We start from the raw sequence: 23,214 nt of genomic DNA, 5'->3' as shown, positions 1-23,214 counted from the left end.
TTCTGGATGGTCTTCCATCCTCTCCTGCCGCTGCATTGGCTCTCACCCCTGACTGGCGTGTCCTACCACCCCAACACCCCTGTTCAAAGTCTGAAACGCCTGTGGTCCTTCAGGACGCAGGTCGTGCACCTTATCTCCTAGTCTAGGTTGGGAAGCCATGCTATGGGCTCCCCAGCCTCCTGGTTTACTTTCCAGGTATTCACGTGATACCCGCAAGATTCCTGGCCTTTGGCAACCCTTGTAGGTGTGAGAATGTTGGCACTGATGCCTAGTCCTGTGTTTTCAATGCAGATGACTGAATACCAACGAAGTTCTACTTGATGAGCATCCAGGGAGACAGACATTTAATCGCCCCCAAGTGTTGCTGCCAGTTCCCACAGGCCCAGCTGCGGCAGAGACCAGGCATGACGCCAGGACCCCAGGAACTGAGAGGCCACTCGGGCTGCTAGGAGGGCAGTGACTGAGTCAGATGACCCTTTGGAATAAGGCAGACCTTGCGTTGTCTGGGAGGAGAGCCTGGCCTGGGATACCCGATGCTTGCCCACCCAGGTTTCTCCTTCCAAATCTCCGACAATCTGGTAAACCACCTCAAGCCACTTCTTCCCAGCAATGGGTAAGGGGATGGAGAGAAGACAAAAGGGCCTCTTCCTTCATCTCCTCCCTGGAAAGTGGAGGGGGAAGGCCCTCCCTTCTGGGGAAATGTGAAGAATAGAAATCAGTGTGTTCCCAACACACCTGGGGACCAGACCGTAAAGAATCTGCCTGCCAATGCAGGAGACCTGACTTTGATCCCCGGGTCAGGAAGGTCCCCTGGAGAATGGCAACCCACTCCAGTACTCTTGCCTAGAGAACCCCATGCATAGAGGAGCCTGGCAGGCTACAGCTCATGGTGTTGTAAAGACCGAACACCCGACACTTGCACTTTCTAGAACGCACCTGGCTGTAGTTGACTGCCGTCCTCCCCCTGACCTCTGTGGATTCCCCATCTTGAGGATTGTACCTGCATACCCTCAGTCTCTGGGCTTGCCTGTTGGCTTAGAGGGTAATGCAACTGCCTGCAATGCAGGAGACCGGGGCTTGATCCCTGGAGAAGAAAATGGCAACCCACTCCAGTACTCTTGCCTGCAAAATCCCATGGACGGAGGAGCCTCTAGGCTACAGTCCATGGGGTCACTAAGAGTGGGACAGAACTGAGGGAAGACACGTTCTTACACCCTCAGTCTCTAAGTCTCCTTTGCCCCAGATCTCCATAGCTGATCAGTCATGATGATGATGGACACCTCTTTGATCTCTCCCTTCTTCATCCTCACAGCCATCTCCCTCCTTTCCAGACCTCCTCATGTTTGGCCCGGGCATTGTTCCAGCCTTCCAGCAGGTCCTCTCCTGGGAGCAGCTAGCCACACTCTTGCTGGAGCGATCTTTTCAAAATCTCAAGGTGATCATTTCACTTCCTGCTTAAAACCCTCTGCAAGCCTTCTCACTGCCTTCAACGTGAAATACACAAGGCGCATCTAGGCGTTTCACGCTTTGACCTGTCTGACCCTGCCTCCCCTTCCTGGCTCGTTCCATCCTTCTTTGCTGGGAATGCTCTGTGCTCTGGTCATTCTGGATGGTCTTCCATCCTCTTCTGCCTCTGCATTGGCTCTCACCCCTATCTGGTGTGTCGTACCACCCCCACCCCACTGCTCAAAGTCTAAAATGCCTGTGGCCCTTCAGGACTCAGCTTATGCACCCTATCCCCCAATCTAGGTTGGGAACCCCTGATCCGGGCTCTCCAGCCTCCTGGTTTACCTTTCCAGTACTCACGTGTTACACGCGAGATTCCTGGCCTTTGGCAACCCTTGTGGGTGTGAGGATGTTGGCACTGACGCCTGGATCTGTGTTTTAATGCAGATCCCTGAATACAAAGTAAGTTCTACTTGATGACCATCCAGGGAGACAGACCCTTAATCGCCCCCAAATGTTGCTGCCAGTGCCCACAAGCCCAGCTGCAGCAGATACCAGGCATGGGGCCAGGCCCCCCAGGAGCCGAGAGGCCACTCGGGCTTCCTAGAAGGGTAGTGCCTGAGTCAGATTGCCCCTTGGAATAAGGCAGACTTTGGGCTCTCTGGGAGGAGAGCCTGGCCTGGGATACCCGCTGCTTGCCCAACCAGGTTTCTTCTTCCAAATCACCGACAATCTGGTAAACCACCTCAAGCCACTCCTTCCCAGCAATGGGTTGGGAGATGGAGAGAAGTCAAAGGGGCCTCTTCCTTCATCTCCTCCCTGGAAAGTGGAGGGGGAAGGCCCTTCCTTCCGGGGAAATGTGAAGAACAGAAATCAATGTATCCTCAACACACCTGTGACCCAGATCATAGAGAATCTGCCTGCCAATGCAGGAGACCTGGGTTTGATCCTTGGTCAGTACAGTCCCCTGGAGAAGGAAATGGCAACCCACTCCAGTATTCTTACCTGAAGAACTCCATGGACAGAGGAGCCTGGCAGGTTACAGACCATGAGCCCACAAGGAGTCAGACACAACTGATCACAGCACATCTGCACACCTAGGTACCAAGCACCTAGGTTTTAATCCTCCCCTTATTCTCTCTATGCCTGGGAGTCATCATGGTACGCAGCATGTAGTTGTTGCTTAATAAAATTTTGCCTGAGAATACAATACACGAACAGCCAGCCGCCTGTGCCGTAAGTGATTGAGAATGTGGAACTCTGAAATCTGACTATCTGGGTTCAGAGTCAGACTCCATCACTTACCGTGCACTCCACCTGATATGATGATTTCCTCACCTGAAAAATGAATTTAAGAACTGGGCCTATTGTTTTATGGTGTTGAGAGTGAAATTATTTAATACGTGTAAACCGAGTAGACCAGCGCTTGGTGTTTAGTACATGTTCATGTGGTGTCAGCTGCCTGGAAGCGGTGTTGCACACAGGACCTAAGCTGGTACCCAAGCCAGGCAGTCCGAGAACTCCTTTGAACTCTTCTCAGTTCCTTACTGAGAACTCTTCTTAGTGAAATGTGTGTAATGACACCTACCTGTAAACATACACACATGAGCAGATATATAGGTATGTGCGTATGTATATACATGTAATCAGATTTTCAATACTCTGAAATTAATGTCTTTTCTACTTTTTTTTTTTTTGATGGTGTCAGATCTTAGTTGCAGCACTCAGGATCTTTGTTGAGTCATGAGGAATCTTTTGAGGCGGCTCAAGAGCTTAGTTTCTCTGAGACACCTTAGTTCCCCAACCAGGGATCAAACCCATGTCCCTGCACTGCAAGGCAGATTGTTTACTATCGGACCACCAGGGAAGTCCCCTCCTGTCTGCTATTTTGATATTAAAATGTCCCATGTTTCAGGAAATGACTCTGATAAGCAATGATCATTGTTGATTTCACTATTTTCGAAAAACCAAACTCTACCTGGCTCCTCCGAGTGCACTCTGAGATGTTACTCCTGGTCTGAGTTTAAAAACCTGGGAAATACTTGGTCACTGGGGGTGGGGAGTGGTCTCTATCCCTCCTGATGCTGCAGAGCTGATGACAGTGGTTCCCAGCCTCGGCTGCACAATTAGCATCACACTGGTCCCTGGGTCTGGCCCCCAGGGTTTCTAACACAATAGATCTAGATGCCAGGACTTTACAAGTTGGCCACGGACAGCCAGACAAGTGTGTTTGGACCAAGAGCCAAACAGCGACCATTTATTTCCTTTTGTTGTTCTTTAATCAAGTACCCAAATACTTCAATACTTTGGCTGCCTTTTGTGAAGAGTTGACTCATTGGAAAAGACCCTGATGCTGGGAAAGATTGAGGGCAGGAGGAGAAGGGGGTGGCAGAGGATGAGATGGTTGGATGGCATCACCGACTTTTTATGGACATGAGTCTGAGCAAACTCTGGGTCATAGTGAAGGACAGGGAAGACTGGTGTGCTGCAGTCCATGGGGCCGCAGAGTCAGACAAGACTCGGGGACTGAACAGCAACTATCAAATACATGCTTCTTTTTCATTATTATTCCCAGAGTGAAAAATGGATCAGATAAAAACAAACAGTAGTTTGTTGAAAGTTTGTTGGAAAGAAAATGTCACAAAGCATTTGACTTATAATTGATTAGCATTTGGAAACCATATCTCATCAACAAACTTCTCTCTTTATACTGCCTAGGTTTAGGAATCCCTTAATTCCAAATTGCATTTGATAAGATCTCATTCTCTTTCTTTTTGTTTCATTTGTAAACAACTTTTCATTTAAAGAAAGTGAAACGACCCAAAAAAACAAATCTCTCAAAATATTGCCAAAGTGTCTTTGGTATTCCTCTTCATGCCATGATTCTGACATCATCCAAGACATTTGGTCACCCAGAAATGTCCTTCCTCTCGGCTTTTAAAATGCCTTATATACTAAGATACATTTTTAATTACGTTTCAAATAAGAACCATATGTTTTAAAGACTGTACATTGAAATCTCTTCCTAAATCTTGTTTAAAAACTCTTAGGAGTGGGTGGCATTTTTGGCTCACCCTTCCCTCACTCTTTCTGTGTATTTCCCAAAGATTTTAACATCCTCAAATATTTTTCCTGGGAATTTGCAAATTTGCCTCTAACAGAAAAGCGTTGACATCAACTGACTTTTCACAAAGCTCAACTGTGAGCGTGAAGAAAAGAAAGCATTAATTTCTCCTTTTGCCACCAAGGTCCATATAGTCAGAGCTATGGTTTTTCCAGTATTCATGTACAGATGTGAAAGTTAGACCATAAAGAACGCTAAGTGCCAAAGAACTGATGGTTTCAAACTGTGGTGCTGGAGAAGACTCTTGAGAATACCTTGGACAGCAGGGAGATCAAGCCAGTAAATCCTAAAGGAAATCAACCCTGAATATTCATTAACAGGACTGATGCTGAAGCTGAAGCTCCAATACTTTAGCCACCTGATGTGAAGAGTCAGTTCACTAGAAAAGACCCTGATGCTGGGAAAGATTGAAGGCAGGAGGAGAAGGGGACAACAGAGGATGAGATGGTTGGATGGCATCATCGAGTCAATGGACTTTTGAGTTTGAGCAAACTCTGGGAGATAGTGGAGGACAAGGAAGCCTGGCGTGCTGCTGTCCATGAGGTCACAAAGAACCGACTTAGCCAATGAACAACAATAAAGTTCTCAGGGAGCAGCATCACTAGGATTTGCCCTTCTCAGAACCAGAAAATAGCTTGATGACCGATCCCCCACCTTTCTGCTCTGCAGAACCTTGGCTTTCACCTTTCTTGTAAATGGCAGAGGCCTGCTTTAACAGTCTCTCTAACTCAGTCTTATCCTTCCTCAAGCATGCACTCAGCTGATGTCACAGGGAAATGCAAAATAATATGGGAACAATTAGCCTCAGCTTAGAATATGAGTTTCTTTCTCTCTTGGGATCTGGCCAAAACCCTACTGGCTAGAGATCACATGTTGGTCTAGATCAAGTTCCCATGTCATGAATTATATTGCTGCTGCTGCTGCTGCTGCTAAGTCACTTCAGTCATGTCCGACTCTGTGTGACCCCATAGACGGAAGCCCACCAGGCTCCCCCTTCCCTGGGATTCTCCAGGCAAGAACACTGGAGTGGGTTGCCATTTCCTTCTCCAATGTGTGAAAGTGAAAGGTGAAAGTGAAGTCGCTCAGAGGCAGTGTCTAACCTGACTGGGTGGCAATGGCTGGGGTCTGAGTGTGAAGGGAGCCCAGCTAAGGAGCGAAGAATAGAAACAGAGCCTTCAGGTGTTTTCAGAGGTCAAGACCACTGCTGTGTTTCTTAGTTCCAACTGAGGTTGCTGCAGAGGAGACAAAATCAGGCAAAGGGATGGGGACCGATGGCCCTCACCTTTCTGGTCAGTTACTCTGTCCAGAGGTGGCTGCTCTGGGAGGCAGTCTGGGGAAGATGCTTTCATGTGGTCTTTTCCTTTATCCATGGGAGTAGCCTACTTAGAAAGGGTTCTGAAGATACACCATTATTCACTCCTCTGACCGGTGTGCAGAGTCAGGGAGGGTTGGGGGCACTGGTCAAGTTCAGCAGTAATTTTCTCCCAGCTGGACCGGTACCGAATGAAGTATGGCTCTCAGGATATTTTCCATTTTCGTCTTCTGCCTGACTCCCTCTTCTCCCATGTCTTGTCATGGCTGGGATGTTCTGCTTTTCCACCCCAGCACCAGTTCCCAAGGAAATCGAGGGTGACAAGGGGATTCTGCTCTCATGAGTTGTGATTCTCTGTGTCTGCTTGTGTATCTTTCCACTTTGGGGAAGTTAGCAGTTTCCCTGAGTTCTCACTTCTCTGTCAGATTTAAGAAGAGTGCATGATTTTTCAGTGTGTTTGGTTTTGTACTTGTTAGGATAGAGTAGGTCTTCTAAGGTTACATGCTGGTGCGATGTTTCATTGCTAAATCTTTTCTGACTCTTTGTGACTCCATGGACTGTAGCCCACTAGACTTCCCTGTCCTTCTCTATCTCCTGCAGTTGCTCAAACCCATGTCCACTGAGTCAGTGATGCCATCCAACCATCTCATCCGCAGCCACCCCCTTTTCCTCCTGCCCTCAATCTTTCCCAGCATCAGGGTCTTTTTCAATGAGTCAACTCTCCATCAGGTGACCAAAATGATGGAGCTTCAACTTCAGCATCAGTTCCTCTAGTAAATATTCAGGGTTGATTTCCTTTAGGATTGACTGGTTTGATCTCCTTGCAGTCCAAAACACTCTTTTTAAGAGTCTTCCCTAGCACTCGGATTCAAAAGCATCAATTCTTTGGTGCTCAGCCTTCTTTATGGTACAGCTCTCACATCCATATATGATTACTGGAAAAGCCATAGCTTTGACTATATGGACCTTTGTCAGCAAAATGATGTCTCTGCCCTTAAATATGCTGTCTAGGTCTGTCTTAGCTTTCTTTCCAAGAAGCAAGCGTCTTTTAATTCATGACTTCAGTCACCATTCGCAGTCATTCTGGAGCCCAAGAAAATAAAGTCTGTTACTCATTACAGGCGAGCGTGCTAAGTCACTTCAGCTGTGTACAACTCTTTGCAACCCTGCGGACTGTAGCCCACCAGGCTCCTCTGTCCAGGGCATTCTCCAGGCAAGAATACTGGAGTGGGTTGCCATGCACTCCAATTGTCTCCAGTGGAGTTTTCTCCTGCCTATTGTAGCTGCAAATCAGCCTCTGTATCCAGGTACCTAACTGAATCTCAGAGACAGAGTTTGGGGTGAAGCAGAGAAGAATAGCTTTATTGCTTCGCCAGGCAAAGGGGGCCACAGTGGGCTAATTCCTTCAAAACTTTTTGTCCCAACAGGTAGAGGGGGTAGTGAAGAATTTTACAGTCCTGGTTTAAAGAGTAGGGTGTGATCAGTTTGCGGACATTCTTCTGGCTGTTTGGTGGTGGGGTAATGGGAGTCACTGGAGAAGACCAGTTGTCTATGAAGCCTCTCTATTGCAAGATGGTGTCTCCTCTTTTCTTTGAACAGGGAAAGTAGGCAGGAAGCCCAATTATGGAGAGCTCAGCTATTTTTATTCTCGGTTTTCCATTGCCTTCCTTCTGCAAGTATATTAGAGAACCATTGGAGAGAGAAAACTATGAAGTGTTGCTTTTTAGAAATGACAGTGAAAGCTTTTATCACTGCTATAACCTTAAGAGCCTAAGCTCTATGCTTTTTGAAATTTTGGGGAGAGTGAGTCTGTTGCAGGAAGGGGGACCCCTTCCAGAGCGCAAAACTGGTCTTTTGTCTAACACTCAAATGAATTGTCCAGGGAGACACATCTGCTGACAAAGCAGGAGATTTTATTGGGAAAGGATACCCAGGTGGAGAGCAGCAGGGTAAGGGAACCCAGGATAATAGCTCTGCCACGTGGCTCAAAGTCTCGCGTTTTATGGGGATGGGATTAGTTTCCGGGTTGTCTTCAGCCAACCATTCTGACTTAGAGTTCTTCCTGGTGGTGCAAGCCTTGTTCAGCCAATATGGATGCCAGCGAGAAGGATTCTGGGAAGTGGTCAGACATGTGGTGTCTCCTTTTGACCTTTGCCAAACTCTTCTCCTTGGTGGTGGCCTATTAGTTCCGTGTTCCTTACCAGGACATCCTGTCATAAAACAACTCATGCAAATGGTTACTATGGTGCCTGGCCAGGGTGGGCAGTTTCAATCAGTGTGCTTTCCCTAACAAGCCTGTAATTTCAAGATATGTTCAATAGGAAAATTCGAACCATGTCTTCCAAGTGCCCTTCTTCGTAAATCTATTTGGAATCAAGCTTAAAAACCACCACCAGCAAATCATTTTCATAGCCTACATGGCAACTGAACTTTCTTCTATTTAATTTTTCAGCACTGCTTTATTATAAGACATCGGTTGGAAAAAAATAATAAGTTATTTGTATTGTAAGCTGAAAAGAACGAGAATCATAGAGTGGACGTGCAGCAATCTCTTCTGAGGATGGCAAGAACAATAGCCATTTCAACTGTGCGTTTAGATTCACGGTCAGGTTGATGGAAACAAATAGCCCCAGGTCATTCACCTTAAAACCTAAATAAAGAAACAAACAATCAGCCCACCAGAGGTATAGAACTGGTATAGAATTTAAAGACTCAAGAGACAGTTTTTTATAACAAGTTAACCTGGGGTATCCTCTAATGCACATTGATGAAGTCTCCTTTATGGATCGCTGGGAAGGTCCCTTGGAGGTATTTTAGCTTAGAGAATCCCACGGACAGAGGAGCCTGGTGGGCTACAGTCCATGGGGTTACAAAAAGTGGGACACGACTGAGCGACTAATACTGCTACTAAAGGGGGTCAGCGTCATCCACCTTCTGGTTCCAGCCTGTCTGGGGTCTGCGTGCTCTTGGGCAGCACGCAGTTAACCTTGTTTCACCTCGTGGGAGTTTTATTATCTGTAAAGCAGCTCAAAGAGATTGTTATGTATATCCCTTGAGGGGGAACCAGGACTCTACCCCAAGGCTACACTATTGTCTCTTGATTGCTCCTCAAACCCCCTCCCTTCCCTGATTAGCAACTGTTTGAACCTGCCTTTTGGAACCCAGGGAAGGTCACAGAGGCAGAATGAAGCCTATTTCCTGCAAACAAAAATATGTGTGTGGGGGGGTGGAGCGCTCTGGGCGCAGAAAGACTTTTGTGCCCAGGAGCCCTACAAGGTCCTGCTCAGTTTCACTATCCACAAAGCACTCTGAATAGACCCGAGAATTTGAATAACTGAAATTTGGTAGTTCATTTCAGATAGTTTTCCTGAGCCTCAAGGTTCAGAAGAACTTTCTAGAAAAAGTTAATTGCATGCTTGAAAAGGGACTGAGTCCTCTAGGGTTTTTGGGTAAAGATGAGGTCTCAGACAGGGGTGTGGGAAGGCTTTCTGGTGGTTGAAACTTCCACTTGCACTGACTCATATCTTAATTCCCACTTGGTGTGAGGAGGACATCAGTTTGAGGAACTAAGCACTATAGATGGTGATTGCAGTCAGGAAATTAAAAGACGCTTACTCCTTGGAAGTAAAGTTATGACCAACCTAGATAGCATATTAAAAAGCAGAGACATTACTTTGCCAACAAAGGTCCGTCTCGTCAAGGCTATGGTTTTTCCCGTGGTCATGTATGGATATGAGAGAGTTGGACTGTGAAGAAAGCTGATCGCCGAAGAATTGATGCTTTTGAACTGTGGTGCTGGAGAAGACTCTTGAGAGTCCCTTGGACTGCAAGGAGATCCAACCAGTCCATTCTAAAGGAGATCAATCCTGGGTGTTCATTGGAAGGACTGATGCTAAAGCTGAAACTACAATACTTTGGCCACCTCATGCGACAAGTTGACTCACTGGAGAAGACTCTGATGCTGGGAGGGATTGGGGGCAGGAGGAGAAGGGGACGACAGAGGATGAGATGGCTGGATGGCATCACCGACTCGATGGATATGAGTTTGAGTGAACTCCGGGAGTTGGTGATGGACAGGGAGGCCTGGCGTGCTGTGATTCATGGGTCGCAAAGAGTCGGACACGACTGAGCGACTGAACTGAACTGATTGGGTTTTTTTAAATGCATTGATCTGTAAGACCACATGGAAAAAACCCTAACGAACTTTTTTGGCCAACTCAATACTTGACCCAGCAGTTTTAGCTGTTTTCCATGGAAGGGCTGTTTCAAATAGCCTACCCAACCCTGTTCCCGAAAGGGAAGGATATTCTTGGCTACATCCGGTCTTCATCAAGCCACAGGGGCTTCTCTCTAGTTGTGTCAAGCAAGCTGCAGAGCACTGTGGCTTCAGTAGTTGCGGTTCATGGGCTTAGCTGCAGCCCTCCCTTCCCTCCAAATTTTGTTGTTTAGTCGCTCAGTTGGGTCTGACTCTTTGCGACCCAATGGACTGCAGCATGCCAGGCTTCCCTGTCCTTCACTGTCTCCCAGAGTTTGTTCAAACTCATGTCCATTGAGTTGGTGATGCCATCCAGCTCTCTCATCCTCTGTCGCCCCCTTCTCCCTCAATCTTTCCCAGCATCAGAGTCTTTTCCAGTGATATAGGATCTTAATTCCCTGACTAAGGATCAAACCCATGTCCCCTGCAGTAGAAGACAGGTTTTTAACCACTGGATCACCAGGGAAGTCCTTTGATCTTCATAGTACAATTTATTCATATGAAAATTTTCATAGTACAATTTATTCATATGAAAATCTCCCTCCTCACTCTTGCTTATTATCTGATGACTCCAATGAGATTATAAACTCTCTTACATTCTGTCTTGACCCTCAAGGCTTGACAAGTGTTCCTGGCACATGTGGGCATATAATAAATGACTGTGAAAGATGATAATAATGATATTAATAATAACAGTGAAATAATAATAGAAAAGATCTTACGCATGGGACACATGAAATATCTTAGCTGACGGCCCTGTACCACTTCAGATCGTCTGCCACACACTGGGGGATTTGACCTCTGAGAGCATCACATACCCTCAACTTAAAATTGGTCCGCATTGCCTTTCTCACGGAGACCATATTGCTTAGCAGGTTATTCACACGAGCCTGGCTGTAAACTAGTCTTTATTCTTTTTGCATCCTGTGCTCTTCCCAAGGCAAATCTACTTGGTGTTTCCCAAACATGCCACACATCTTTGTAATTTTCACTAATTCCTCTGCCTTGGCTGCTACTACCCCTTTGGAGACTGTCACGTATATATATGCTATATTTCAAATAGCTAACTGAGACTTCCCTGTTGGTCCAATGGTTAATGTAGGGAGTGCAGATTCAATCCCTGCTTGGGGAGCTAAGATCCCACATGCCTTGGGGCCAAGAAACCAAAAAATAGAAGCAATATTGTAACAAATTCAATAAAGACTCTAAAAATGATCCACATCAAAAAATCTTAAAAAAAAAAAAAAACCAACAAGGACACACTGTATAGCACAGGGAACTCTGCGCAACACAGTGTAATAACCTAAATGAGAAAAGAATTTGAAAAAGAGAAGATAGATGTATGGGGGGCTCCCCAGGTGGTGCTAGTGGTCAAGAGAGCCCGCCTGCCCAGGCAGGAGGCATAAGAGACATGGGTTCAATCTCTGAGTCAGGAAGACCCCCTGGAGGAGGGCACGGCAACCCACTCCAATATTCTTGCCTGGAAAAGTTCGTGGACACAGGAGCCTGGCAGGTTGCAGTCAATCGGGTTGCAAAGAGTTGGACACAACTGCCTGACTAGGCACACATGCCTTGATACATGTATACGTATAACTGAATCACTTTGCTGTAGCTCTGAAACTAACACCACATTGTTAATCAATTACACTCCAATATCAAATAAAAGTGCTCCTTTCTGTAACTCCCCACACCGTTTGGGGTCTCCCTTATATCTTATCACATGCGTCTTGCATTACAACTACTTACAATTTATTGACGTGGATTCCCCTAAAACATTGATGGTGTAGACAATAAATATAAACAGCAAAATGGATAATCAAAACAGGCTTAGGTGACTTCCCTGGTGGTCCAGTGATTAAGACTGTAGGCTCCCAGTGCAGAGGGCCCGGGTTCAATCCTTGGTCAGGGAACTAGATCCCATATGCTGCAACTAAGACCCAGTACAGCCAAATAAATAATTTTAAAAAAACAGGCTTAGGTTGTAGACCTCAAACACTATCAAAACAAAGGAATCAGTCTACTCCAGACAGAAATACTTTATCTTTTAGTCTGAGATTTCTGAATATGGTCAAGTGGGGTCAGGAAGTCACTTTATTTAAAATGATTATTCTTTGATGGTTGGACACCTTCTACAGAATGGTTGGGGAAACTGGTTTGCTTTTTTAAAAAGCAAATTCAAAAGCACATGGAGAATTTCATCAGAGGATACTCCGTGGTGAAGGAATGTAAAACTAAAAGTTAATGCTGGTGACACCCACACCGAATTGATTCTGACTCAGCAGTTTCTTTCTATCAGCAGTTCCTGTAACTTTCTATCAGCAGTTCCTGTAACCTTGTTGAATTTCTCATTTATACTGTTACTCCACTGAATACCGTCACCGTGGAAAACAGGAACCCAACATAGCATTTCTCTTGTTTCTAGAGGCTGGGTTTTAAGATGGAAAGTTCCAGGTTATAAAATCGAGTGTTTGAAATTCTGTCTTCATCACAATGTGATACTTTTCCCTCTGAAATAGGAGTTGGTAGCTGTGTTACCAATTACATTAGTGCAACAAACAGATTGCATTTTCATATTTGGTTGACTACTAAGGGTCTTCGAAGTCCTAGAATTCCCTGGCAGTCTGGTGGTTAAGACTTGGTATTCTCACGGCCAAGGGCCTGGGTTCAATCCCTGGTCAGGGAACGATCCCACAAGCTGCATGGTGCCACCAAAATAACAAAACAAAACTTCTAAGTCCTAGAAAAATACTTGTGATGGATGAATTCCCTCTGGTACTCTTTTAAAGGACATATAGAAACAGCAGGACTACTGCTGTATATATTCCTAATAATACCAGTATGTGATTTTATTCTGTTTTATATTTAATTTTATTTTTGGATTTTGGGTTTGTTTAATTTACTTTTAGTCTATAGTTTAATTTTATTCTAGAGTTTATTTAAAATGTTGTGTTACTTTTAGGTGTATAGCAAAGTGATTCAGTTATACATGTATGTCTGTCTATTCTTTTTCAGATTCTTTTGCTGTTTAGGTTATTACAGAATACTGAGTATAGGTCCCTGTGCTGTCCAGTAGCCCCTTGTTGATTATCTATTTTGTATGCAGTAGTGTGTGTGTGTTCATCCCAATTTCCTAATTTGTCCCCTCACCCCAATTTCCCCTTTGGTAACTGTAGTTTGTTTTCTATGTCTGTGAGTCTGTTTCTCTTTTGTAAATAAGTGCATTTGTATCATATTTTTAGAGTCCACATACAAGAAATATATGACATTCGTCTCTATCTGACTTAGTGTGATAATCTCTAGGTCCATCCATGCTGCTGCAAATGGCATTTCATTTTTCTTTATAGGGCTGAGTACTATTCCATTGTATATGTGAATCATGTTTTTCTTATCCATTCCGCTGTCGATGGACATTTAGGTTGTTTCCATGTCTCAGCTATTGTAAATAGTGTTGCTATGAACGTTGGGGTTCATGTATCTTTTCAAATCATGTTTTCCTTCAGATATATGCCCAGGAGCAGGACTGCTAGATCATATGGTAGTTATATTTTTATTTTTTTTAAAGGAACCTCCGTTACTGTTCTCCCTAGTGATTGTACCAATTTACATTCCCACCAACCGTGGTTTCAACTGGTTATTGTTTTTAAACCTCCCTTTTGTTCAAAAGTTTGAGGAATCAAACAAAATCCCCTTGGAAGAAGTATGATTTGAATTAATCTGTCAACTGAGGGAAAAGGAATCCCATCAGAGAAACAGTTTTAACACATCACAAATGGATAGTGTTAGGAGAAGAATGCTAAAGAGACATACAAAAGATACTTGAAATTAAATTTCAAAAGGAAAAACTCTCTAAGGCAGGAGTGCTGGGCCAAGAAATCTAAACTGGATGTCAGAAACCTGGACAAGAGCCCCGGAGGTCCAAAGTGAAGGAATTAAGGGCTCCATGAGTGGGGGATGCAGAATGATGCTTGAGAGCCTTTCAGCCTGCTTAGAGGTTAAATCAGGCAACGTCTCAGGGGATCTCAAGTCTGGCATCTTGTTGATGATGTTGGAAGCATATTGGTGTGGAATTTGTTGTACTCAAATGAGGGTACATGTCTCAAATTCATTAACACAGCCACTGCCAGAAACCCAAGGCTCTACTCACCCAGAAGCATACCCCGGACTGCTCTTTGCCACCCTAGTCAGACCCAATCCCAGCCCCACCTCCCTCCATCCTTCTGCCCCCTCCCCTCTCCAAGAACACCCCGCTTTGCCATCAGCAAACCCGTCAGCCCTATCCTGTTCCTTCAGGAGCACCCAGCTCACCCCAAGAATGTTCCACAGCTGTCCCGGAAATGGGGGCTGCTTTGCTGTCTCACCTCTCGGAGCTCAGGACAATAAGCCAAAGTTGGGTTTTCCTGGGTCACCATGGCCACGCACAGACCACGTCTCTCCCTCTCTGTTGCACAAACCCCTGCCCCTCTCCCATACCTCCTCCTCCTCCTCCCCCCCCACCCCGATGGCGGTCATGCACAGACTTCCAGAGAACCACCCCACCACCCACCACACGCACACACTCACACACACGCCTCACATCCTGAAGGTTTTAGCTGCCCACGGCCGACGTGCTTGGTCACTCAACTCGTGTACCATTTTTGGCCTCTTTCAATGTCAGGAGAGATGACGCATTTGCCACGCTGGCCTCTCAGACTCTGATTCCTCAACATTCTGGGGGGCAGCCGCCCACCCCTGGACTGGGTCACCCTGTCTGCCCCGGACTGTAACCCCACACCCCTGTCTCCCACTAGCCCTCCCTGCTGCAGCTATTCCAACACCACTTCCGCTCTGTCAGCACCAGCATCCCCGGGAGTGCGCTTACTTGGCAAGGACTCCATCCTGATGGGAAACTTGTCCACACTTCCCCACCCCCCACTCTCCCACCCCCATCTCACCTCCCTCCTTTATGCTTCCTTTGTCCTGAAACAACACTCTGTCTCTCTCCTTAGGAGATGGGTTGCCATGCTCCTCAGAGCCAGTTACTACATTTTCAGGCATTCTGCACACTCGTTGACATCGTGTTGGTGACTTGGAACTGGCCTCGCACGGAGTATTGTGTCTGTGTGCCCAGTAACTCAGTCGTCACGAGCTCTTTTGCAAGGCCGTGGACTGTAGCCCACCAGGCTCCTCTGTCTGTGGGATTCTCCAGGCAAGAATGCTGGACTGGGTTGTCATGCCCTCCTCCAGGGGCTCTTCCCGATCCAGGGATCGAACCCTGGTCTCAGGCATCTCCTGCATTGGCAGGCAGGTTCTTTACCACTAGCACCGCCTGGGAAACCCAGATGGGGTATTTATACCGAGTGAAGATTTTGGTGTCCAAAGGTGGGGGTTGTCAAGCACTTACCAGCTCATCACTGGCTTACCCAACATGTTCCTATCACCACTGACATGAGACCCTCTGTTCTCCTCCGGCTTCTGTTCTCCTTCGAGCAAAACCTCAAGAGGTGCCTCTCGCTCACTCACTCCTCACACCCACTCCAACCTCACTTCTGTCCTTGTCCGAGTTGCCGGACCCCTCCTGACTCCCAGTCCAGCGGACACTCTGTTCTCGTCTCGCTTTGTCTCTGCATCCATCTTCCCGACCCACATCCTCATCTTCAAGCAGGCTCTGCTCCCGGTTCCTCTGAGGCTGCACTTTCCTGTTTTTCTCCTGCTTCTCTGGCAGTTCGTTTGCAGAATCTATTACAGGCTTCTCCCTCCCCGCTCAGACTCATACACGGCTTCTAAAGGCTGGCTTCCAGTGCTGTCCTAGGCTTGTCCTCTCCTCGGTCCTTTCTCTCCGTGTGACCTGCTCTTGTCTGGTGACTTACGTACTCCATTGTGGTTCAGCTGCAGAGCCACGTCCGACTCTGCGAGCCCGTGGACTGCAGCACACCAGGCCTTCCTGTCCCTCACCATCTCCTGGAGTTTACCCAAGCTCCTGTCCATTAAATTGGTGATGCCATCCAACCATCTCATCCTCTGTTGTCCCCTTCTCCTCCTGCACTCAATCTTTCCCGGCATCAGGGTCTTCTCCAAGGAGTCAGCTCTTCACATCAAGTGGCCACAGTCTTGTAGCTTCAGCATCAATCTTTCCAGTGAATATTCAGGGCTGATTTCCTTTAGGATTGACTGGTTTGACCTCCTTGAAGTCCAAGAGACTCTCAAGAGTCTTCTTCAGCACCACAGTTTGAAAGCATTAATTCTTCAGTGCTCTGCCTTCTTTATGGTCCAGCTCTCACATCTGTACATGACTACTGGAAAGGCCATAGACTTGACTATATGGATCTTTGTTGACAAAGTGGTATCTTTGCTTTTTAATACACTGTCTAGGTTTGTCCTTCAAACCTCTCCAGCTTCCTGACTCCTCCATCGCCCTGCCTACTTGAGGACCCTGATTGGATGCAAGTTCTGTTTTAAAGGTGACATGTCATAGGGCAACTCTGGATTCCTTTGCCCCTGGCAAACCAGTGCCTCTCCCAGTTTCCCCATCTTGGTACCTGGTGGTACTGTTCAGCCATCTGCTCAAGCCAGAAACACGGTCACCATCCAGGATTCCTTCATCTCAGCCCCTGCCTGTCTCCATAACATGTTCTGAGCCACCCCCAAGTCTCTCCTGTATGTGCCCAGTGACCTTTTTACTGGTCTCATTTCCACTGCCACCTGTGCTTAAAATATTCTCCACAAAACAGCAAGAGTAAAACTTGTAAGAAAGAAAATGCTGGTAATTAAAATGGCTTTTAACGGCTTTAGGGATACATGGAAAAATAATTATTTCACCATTGAAACTTTCAGTTGCAAAAAGATTATGGAAAATAAGTTACCCATGCAACATTTTCAATTACAGAGAAATGAATGAGTTTATATAAGATTTCAAGAAGGAAAGTATAACAGAAGACTTTAATGGAAATTAGTTTGATGGAAATTACTCATCTTTTAAATGGATAGAATTTGCATAGTCACCCTTCTGTCTTTCATTTAAAGAATGATTTCCGTTATATTCATTTAGGCTTTGAAATAGTAGCTGTCATTTTAAAAACAGCAATACGTGCAAGCAGAATTTCCAAATTCAAAGCTTAATGGTATTTTTGCCAAAGGTCACGAAAGCCTTTTGCATATTATCTATCAGAATAAACCTCCTGAATGTTAAGATCTGCCTGAAATGCTCTAATCAAATAAAAATTGTTCAACTAATGTTCATCTTTCCCTAGAGTATAAAGAGAAAATTGAAATCTTCGAATGGCTTCACATACCTATGGACTTGGATCAGTTTACTTTTAAATCAGACCAGCTACTCTCCTTAGCCCTTCCTGTACTAACCTGGAAATTTAAATAGCTTTTTTAAAAAAAATCTAATTTTTTTTTTTTGGCTGCATTGGGTCTAGATGTGGCCCAAGATCTTAATTGCGTCACACAGGATCTTTCATTGCAGCATGGGCTTAGTTGTTAGTCCCAACCAGGGACTGAACCCACATCCCCTGTATTGCAAGGCAGATTCTTAACCACTTGACCACCAGTGTGTGTGTGTGTGTGTGTGTGCACGCTCAATCACTCAGTCCTGTCCAACTCTTTGTGACCCCATGGACTGTAGCCTGCCAAGGAAGTACCTAAATAGGTTTAACAATTTCAAGGATACATGGAAAAGTGCATCTCTTACTCTTGCAATTGTCAATCATTTTTCTTTTGAACTTGCAGAAGCTTCCCTATTAACACAAGATATTCTGGAATCAAATAACCTTATAAAAATGGAAAACAGATTGCTTTATCATGATCCCTAAAACCTTCACATTACATCACAGATAAGATCCACATGCCTTTCCAACGAGGCCCTGTGTGATCTGGGCTTTACTTTCCTCTCAGTTTTACCCCATCCTCCTTTATCTGGGACTCCACAAGCACCAGGCACACTGGCTTCCCTGGGTCTCCAAGACACTGCTTTTCCAGTTTTGGTTTTGCCTCTGCCTCAGGGTCTTTGAACAGTCTCTCTCCTCTGTCCAGGGCCAAGTTCTTGTCCATCTTCTGCTAACTGCATCTCATCTTTCAGGGCTTATCCCTGACACACACACCTCTCTTCCTAAAAGAGCCCCACAGGAAGAGGGTCTAATAGAGTAAAATGAGTTGACAGGCAAACAGTCAGCAAATCTCTCTTTAAAAGTAAATCAGGGACGTCCCTGGCATCCAGTGGTTAAGACTTCGCCTTCCAATGCAGAGGGTTCAGGTTCGATCGCTAGTCCAGGAAGACCTCATATGCCTCTCGGCCAAAAAACCAAGACATGAAACAGACAGTATTGCAACGAATTAAAAAAAGACTTTAAAAATGGTCCCTGCAAAAAAAAAAAAAAAATCTTAAAAAGAAAGGTAAAGCAATATATTGCATTTCCTGTCTGGTTGGTAAAGTAACACTTCCTGCACTGTCTCTTCATTGATCGCTTGAGGAATGGCTTTGGTTGAGCACCCTGGGGACAGTGGTCATTGGCAGAGATGCTCTGTGCAGACAACCCACGTTCTTTCAGGTGCCAGGGCCTCGCTGGTGTGTGGGCAGTCTTTCCAAACTTTCTCCCCTTCGCAAATATCAGTTAAGCCCGAAGCTGTGGGTCTGCTGTCTGCAAGCAGAGCTGAGATGGGCATTCTGGTATAAATGCTGTCTTGGGGGAAGACCCTGGACGGGGGGAGGTTTAGGGGGTGAGGGAAGAGGGGAAGCTAAGAAAAGATGTGCTTTCAGCTGAAGTCCCCCTCAGCCTCACCCCACAGGTGCTCTGAAACTAGAATGTCAGCACAGAATTGTCCCTCTTTGAAGCAGGGTAGGTCCAGTCTCCTTTTAAAATGAGATGAATAAAACACAGAACATTAAAAATCACATATCTAATAAGGGGTTAATATCCAGAATCGTGGTGCTAGAGAAGACTCTTGAGAGTCCCTTGGACAGCAAGGAGATCAAACCAGTCGATCTTAAAGGAAATCAGCCCTGAATATTCACCGGAAGGACTAATGCTGAAACTGAAGCTCCGATACTTTGGCCAACTGATGTGAAGAACTGACTCCTTGGAAAAGACCCTGATGCTGGGAAAGACTGAAGACAGGAGAAGGGGACGATAGAGGATGAGATGGTTGGATGGCATCACTGACTCAATGGACATGAATTTGAGCAAACTCTGGGAGATAGCAAAGGACAGAGAAGCCTGGCATGCTGCACTCCATGGGGTTGCAAAGAGTCGGGCACAACTGAGTGACCGAACAACAACATCCAGAATATATAAAAAAACTTCTACAAACTCAACAGCAAAAATAACCTGATTTAAAAGTGAGCAGAGTGTAGCCTGGGATAGAAGCTGCACGCTGAATTTACTAATTAAGAATTGAGAAACCAGAACTATAAAGGTGGCATAGAAATACAAGAAACTATTCTTAAGCAATTTTTTAAAACTTTGAACAGAGTTACAGATTTGGCCATTTGTTATAAACTGGTATATGTAATTTAACCAGAACCATGAGAAAGTTGGTATTGTGTGAATTCTGAGGCACTTTCGACATGTTGTAGGAGTAATGTGGACTTTCTTGAGTTTTACACATTCATAAGTGAATGGTCTGTATCTCGTGCCTTTGTTGGTCTTCTGTGAGCTGTAGTTTCTGGGAAATGAGCAGCTCTCATTCCTGTAACTCTTGTAACTCAGTCATTCGTGTGCCTCCTTCATGAGGATCCAGTGCGGCTGTGGTGCTGTTATCCCTCTGATAGGAACTCTAACTCAGTGTGAAGCCCCAAAGATCTGTTACTTATTTTTATTTTATATTGTACTATATTTTATTTACAGTGTTGTGTTTGTTTCAGGTGTATAGCAAAGTGATACAGTCATATATATATATGACTGTATATATATATGACTTTAACAAAAGCAGTTCCCGTCTTTTGATGGGGAGCTCATGGTTTATAATATAAATGGCATTATTTTGAGAGAGGGATAACTTAGGTATGGCATTGGTTTTTTTTTTTCTTTTTGCAGCTTGAGGCAGTTGTAAAATAACTTGTAGCTTTTTGTAACTGTGTGTTCTATAGTATTTTTTTCATTTGGTGATATTTTAACTGTTAATGTTTATGGCATTGTGCTTTGTACCATTTATTAAATAAAAGATTTTTAAATGAAAAAAAAATACAAGTGAGCAGAGTGGACTTACCTGGTGGTCCAGTGGTTGTTCTTTAGTCGCTAAGTTGTGTCCAACTCTTTTGCAACCCTATGGACTGTAGCCCACCTCTGTTCATGGGATTTTCCAGGCAAGAATACTGGAGTGGGTTGCCATTTCCTTCTCTAGGTCCAGTGGTTAAGACTCCACAACTAAGATTCAAGATTCTGCATGCCACTAGAACCTAGTACAGCCAAGTAAATAAATAAATATATTTTTGAAAAAAGGATGGACAGGGAAGCTTGGTGTGCTGCAGTCCATGGGGTCGCAAAATGCTGGACACTACTGAGCCACTGAACTGAACTGATGATATTTTTAGAGAAAAAAGGGCTACAAAGTAACTGGTCTAGAAATACAAATGGGCATATTCTCCTATTTTCCTAAAGCGAGCTGTACTCACACAGTAATTAGTAGTAGTATATTATTAATATTTAAATTGAGGGTTGTTTTATTACCTATTCTGTAATAAATTTTGAAAGACAGTTGCTAGATTAGAAACATAGAAGGATATCTCGATCCTTGGGGGTGACACTCGCATTTTTAGAATCCTCACCTGCCCTGCGATGGGAAGTTCTCCTGTGTGGGGCATGCCCAGCGCAGCCTTGTACACTCGGATCCTCCAAACAACATCTGCTTGTTTCAGTACTGGGTGTTTGCCAGATGAATGTCCCAACTGCAGACGAGTAAGACTTCCTCGGAAAGCTGACTTCATCCTCCGGTTGCTGCTTCCTCCAGAGGGTTGCAGAGCAGGCGGGTTCCTCAGGCAGAGAGCAGGGCACCACGAGGGAGCCAGAGCACCTACTCTTTTCTACTTTCATTTCTGTACAATATACAGTGTAAAATGAAAGTCACTCAGTCATGTCCGATTCTCTGTGACCCCATGGACTATACAGTCCATGGAATTCTCCAGGCCAGAATACTGGAGTGGGTAGCCATTCCCTTCTCCAGGGGATTTTCCCAACCCAGGGATCGAACCCAGGTCTCCTGCATTGCGGGCAGATTCTTTACCAGCTGAGCCACAAGGGAACTGTACACTATAACTTCATCAGAAAGCAGAACTTCCATAGAGACTCATTCATCCATTCAACAAACATCTACTGAATGCCATCTCCCTGCACTAACCCCCACTTATGGCTTAGATGGTGAAGACTCTGCCTGCAATGCAGGAGAACTGAGTTCGTTCCCTGGGTTAGGAAGATCCTCTAGAGAAGGAAATGGCAACACAGTCCAGTATTCTGGCCTGGAAAATCCCATGGACAGAGTAGCCTGGTGGGCTACCATCCATGGAGTCACAAAGAGTTGGATACAAATGAGCGACTGACACTTTTCACACTTTCACTTTCTTTCATCTCCTTGCAATCCACTTGAAAATAACTATTAAAAATGAGGACAGAGCTTTTTCTGAGCCCGTTTTATTGAGGTATAATTTATATACAGTAAAATCCACCTTTCCAGGTGTACAGTTCTGAGTTGACAAATGCATATTGCATAATCACCACCACAGTCAGGATCTAGGATATTTCTGTCATCTCAGAGAGTCGTCTTGCGCCCCTTTGTAGAAAAGCCCTCCCCACACCACCAGGGCCTGGCAACCATCAATCTGAATTGTGTCCCTGTTTTGCTGTTGTTGTTCATTTGCTAAATTGTGTCTGATTCTGGGGTGCACCAGGCTTCCCTGTCCTTCACTAACTCCCAGAGCTTGCACAAATTCATGTCCATTGAGTTGGTGATGCCATTTAACCATCCCATCCTCTATCGCCCCCTTCTCCTGTCCTCAATCTTTCCCAGCATCAGGGTCTTTTCCAATCAGTTGGCTCTTCACATGAGGTGGCCAAAGTATTGGAGCTTCTGCTTCAGCATCAGTCCTTCCAATGAATAGTCAGGGTTGATTTCCTTTAGGATTGACTGGTTTGATCTCCTTGCTGTCCAAGGGACTCTTGAGAGTCTTTTCCAGCACCACAATTTGAAAGCATCAATTCTTCCATGTTCAGCCTTCCTTATGGTCCAACTCCCAGTCCCTTAGGCGCTGCCCAAATCGCATTACATGAGATTTATTACTTCGGAATAAGGACTAGACCTAAAATCCAATTTCAGCTTATAGAGTGAGAAGTTTAAGATATAGTCACACATTACTGATGGTATAATGATCATGGTTGTAACAGGTTTGAAGTAATTAAGATGTTGATATCTGTGAAAAGCTTTATCTGGCCAGCAGGGGTGCAGAGCAACCTGAACCTGTGTATATTGTGGTAGAAATGCAAACAGGTACAGCATTTCAGAAAACAGTTGGGCAGTTTGTTGTTAATTGCTGGTCTCCAAATAATAATCCCACTCCTAAGTATTAATCCAAGAGAAATGAAAATATATGCCCATACAAAGACCCATATGCAAATGTTTGTGGCAGTTTTTTTCATAACACTGAAAGCTGTAACCCACCCAAATGTCCATCATTTAGTGATTGGGTAAATAAGCTGTGGTATATCCAGAAATGGAATACCACTCAGTAATAAAAAGGAATGAATTGCTGATAAGGGCAACAATATGGATGAATTTCAAAAGCGTTTTGCTAGGTGAAAGAAGCCAGACACAAAAGCCTCATACTTTGTGATTTACTTGACATTTGGAAAAGGCAGAACAATAGGGTCTTTAATATAAGGACTGATGCTGGAGCTGAAGCTCCAATACTTTGGCCACCTGATGTGAAGAGCTAACTCATTGGAAAAGATCCCGATGCTGTGAAAAATTGAGGGCAGGAAGAGAAGGGGGCAACAGAGGATGAAACGGTTGGATGGCATCATTGATTCTGGACATGAATCTGAGCAAATTCCAGGAGATAGTGGAGGACAGGGAGGCCTGGCATGCTGCAACTGCAGTCCATGGGGTTGC

This window comes from Moschus berezovskii, chromosome 13 (assembly GCF_049115385.1).
Source record: "Moschus berezovskii isolate FMDL1 chromosome 13, NW_MosBer_1.0, whole genome shotgun sequence".
Lineage (NCBI taxonomy): Eukaryota > Metazoa > Chordata > Mammalia > Artiodactyla > Moschidae > Moschus > Moschus berezovskii.
This window is presented reverse-complemented; position numbering follows the sequence as displayed.